Below are 3468 nucleotides of genomic sequence, written 5' to 3' on the forward strand. Positions count from 1 at the left end.
TGTTTGGAAAGAGACTATCCAGGAAAAGTGATAATGTGGTAGTTTTTCCATTTGCTTTCCACATCGCAGTACAGCAGCCGTTCAAACCACTCTGGTCACGCCTGTTGCTATACGAACTTGAACCATCTCGAGCATCATTTGCTCTGTGCTTCAAGTCGCTACTGATGACGCTGCTTCTGGCATCAGTTTTGGGTTTTTGGTGTCCCTCTTCGTCTGATGCCTACCCTTTGATCTGTCCAGCAAGGGAGGCCCTGCCAGTAGTTACGCTACCGCTGGTATAGCTCTCAGGGTCCTTGGCATACTCAAAACCCCTCACCACGATAAGGTGGAAGCACCAACGAGAGCGGTGTCCTACGTAGCGCGACAAATAGTAACGAGAGCCCTACGTTACCGCCACGTGCCGCTGGGGAGGTAGGGGTCCTCCGTTGCGCAACATGTCACAATATGTTTTGGCTTCTGGCCCATTTTTATTTTACTGCCCCTCATACATTTCATTAATGCTCTGCATAATGTTCTCCTAAAATATTTGTAGTCATGCAATTTCAGTAATAGTTGCTTTAAAGAAAAATGGTACAATAATTCCTCTGGAAGACAGACAAAAGCTTGCTGTTATACCTGGTACAGTGCTTCAGTTACTGTCATGTGTGGATTATCTTGGCCAGTATGATTATGCTGGCTAATAATCCTGTTATGATTGAAGTAAGTCAACTAAATCTAGAAAGACCCATTTTTATTGCATGTGCATTAATACTATCCACATAATTAAAGCTAATGATCTGTATTATCTTCACTCGTGGCATATAGCAGTGTCAATACGGTTTCCACTTCACAGCGAGCAGAATGCCACCAACATTAGTTTTAAGCCTCAAAAGAAGCATCTTAAGGGACTTTCTAAGCAACTCTGCAAAAACCTGCAACACTTACAATGCACTTTAGATTAAGTGACTTAAAAGAGCTTCTTGACCATCCCTCATTTACATCCTGCAGTTCTGCACCCGTCTTATATGTCTCACACAACTTAGAATTTGCTAAATATATTTGTGGTTGGTTTCAAATTCAATTTTATAGCTTTGTGTCCCTTCCATATCCTCAGCTTTCCAGCAGAACTTAAGATGGCACTTACATTGCTCAAATTTCAAAGACCTGCCAATAGGATGAAACAGGGTATATAAACACTATCCTCTCACTACCTGTTCTTTTAGAAGTATTATGGATGTTAGGAGGATGTATACATTTTTAATGAACACTCTGTATACATAATGCAGGAGAATAAGAATATCAAACAATAACTTATATGCAAAGAAGAAATGAGTACAAAGCTCTAGTGCTTAGAGCTGACAGTCCTCCAATGTGAAGTAGGAGAAGTATTGGTAGTGGCGGGGAATGCAGTACATGCGTTCTCAAAAGGAAATAACTTCTTACCTCATTGTGTTGCATAGTGATGGTGGTTTAGTGTCGTTGATGTTCACACATCCGATGCTAAGTTTTAAGTGCCGAATGGCAGACTATTATGCACTATACACTATTATACACTTTTCACTGTTATATACATGAAGAGATTATTTACATATTACACAGGTCTATTCTAAAGTGGCAACACCGGCAATGTCCACATATATATCATCTCCACACGCCTGTTCTTCTTCATCACCACCAGATGAATCAGAGGTATCATCAGAACTGTCATCATTATCACCGACAACATGGAAGACGAACTCCCATCCTGCGTCCAAAAGGCCTGCCTGTGCCATTAATTGTTGCTCGATGTTCCTTACATATTGGCACCTAAATTGCCATTCGTCTGCAGTTATGGAAGCCAATTTTTGGTCTGTCAGTTCAATGACATCATCCATCTTAAATGTGGTATTATTTTGAGCAACACAATTTTTTTACGGTGGCCTATATTAACTCAATTGGATTCAGTTTGGGTGATACGGGGGGAGTTGTAAAATATTGTGACTGTGTTCTGCAAAGATTCCGTCTATTTTATATGAAAGGTATTTCGGTTTGAGTGGTTGGATCATGATATATATGTCTGTATTCTGCAATGATGAAAAATCAGTGTTATTGAAGGTACTAGGTGGAAGGTGATATTTTAGCCAGGATATCATAAAACCTTTCTTTAATTTGAGTTAGGGGTTCTGTTTAGTTGTACGTTATGACAAGGACAGAATTTGGGGGAAGGTTAGGAATAAGTCGCTCGTTTAACAATTTTTTCATAATTGGTGTAGTTCATGTTACTGTGGTAGTCTCCTGTTTTCTTTTGTGGGATTTGAAGCAGGCATAGGCATTAGGGAGGAAACCTTGTTCTCCCCCTGCTTGGATAACAATGAGCCGTTGGCCTTTGGACACAGGGGAAAATAGTCCCTGGATGGATCCATCATTCCATGCATATGGGGTGGCGTGCGATGAATGAATATAGGTTTCATCCATGTAGATGAGTGGGCGGCCCTCTTCCCTATATTCTTAAATTTGCCGCAAATACTTAAGACCTTTGGCTCTGATATGTTGACCTGACTATCGCCATTGCGCAACACGTCACAATATCGTTCCACCAGTTCCTGCCGATTATTTTTTGTTTTCCTCCAGCGGAACCCCAGTTTCAAAATAATTTTCTTTAATGAGGTTCCCACATTTTCTAGACAATCGGCTCATAGATAGCAGCAAGCTTTTTAAGGGCATACCTGAAGTAAATAAGGGTGGCCTCTTCTTGGATAAACTGCCAAACCCAGAACTACCGCTGGCTAAAAATCCAGCAAGCGAGCCACTGGATGCGACACTCTGGTCCTTCCTCTTGGGCTGTCACCTGCTTATGTTTTGAAGAGGGAGAAGGACTGGAGAAAGAGAACAAGCTGTATAAATTACATGTAGCAATGTTATGACATACCCAAAATTTTAAAACCAAAATTCTGAGAATTATAATTAGTTAGGTGAAGGTAACGTTATACCTATGACAGGCCATGAAGTCCCACAGGGCTGTGAGACATCAAGGCTCTCACACTTTCTCTTAACAATCAGCTCACAGATGGTGGTATGGTTGTCAGCCTTATGCCCCAGCTGTCATTTACCCCACAGGAGGATTGCTGGTACTCATTTCAGTTAGAGGAAGATTCAGGACTCGAATCCACTTGTACCATATTGTCTCAACCAACTACGCTGCTGCATAGATAGATAGATTTGAAAACGACACAGCCCAATCCCAAGGCAGTGTCACACGAAAAATTAAATCAAAATGAAAATAAATCGAAACTGTTTATATTCGGCGTTGGCTATCCCAAGGCTAACTCCTTCGGCTCTTACCACCAGGCTCTCTTCCGTATCCCTTGACATCTGCCCCGAGACTGACTGCTTCTTGTCCAAGGTGGGCTATTTATACCTCGGCGGATGCTGTGATTTCACTCGGAATCTCTTGTGATACTTGTGACCGCGTGATGCTCGAGACACTCGTGATACTGAACAGTCGCCAGA

General features: G+C 41.8%; 1 long non-coding RNA gene across 1 annotated transcript in view; it reads right to left on the reverse strand.

Moving 5' to 3' along the window:
* LOC117282624 overlaps positions 1–2828 on the reverse strand; it is a 25302-nt gene extending 22474 nt beyond the window's left edge. The window contains exon 1 of the long non-coding RNA XR_004513437.1: positions 2685–2828. This is a non-coding gene — a long non-coding RNA (uncharacterized LOC117282624). The remainder of the gene's footprint in view (positions 1–2684) is intronic.
* Between the last annotated feature and the right edge of the window lie 640 nt (positions 2829–3468).

Source organism: Cryptotermes secundus, unplaced genomic scaffold (assembly GCF_002891405.2).
Source record: "Cryptotermes secundus unplaced genomic scaffold, Csec_1.0 scaffold2721, whole genome shotgun sequence".
Classification (NCBI taxonomy): Eukaryota; Metazoa; Arthropoda; class Insecta; order Blattodea; family Kalotermitidae; genus Cryptotermes; species Cryptotermes secundus.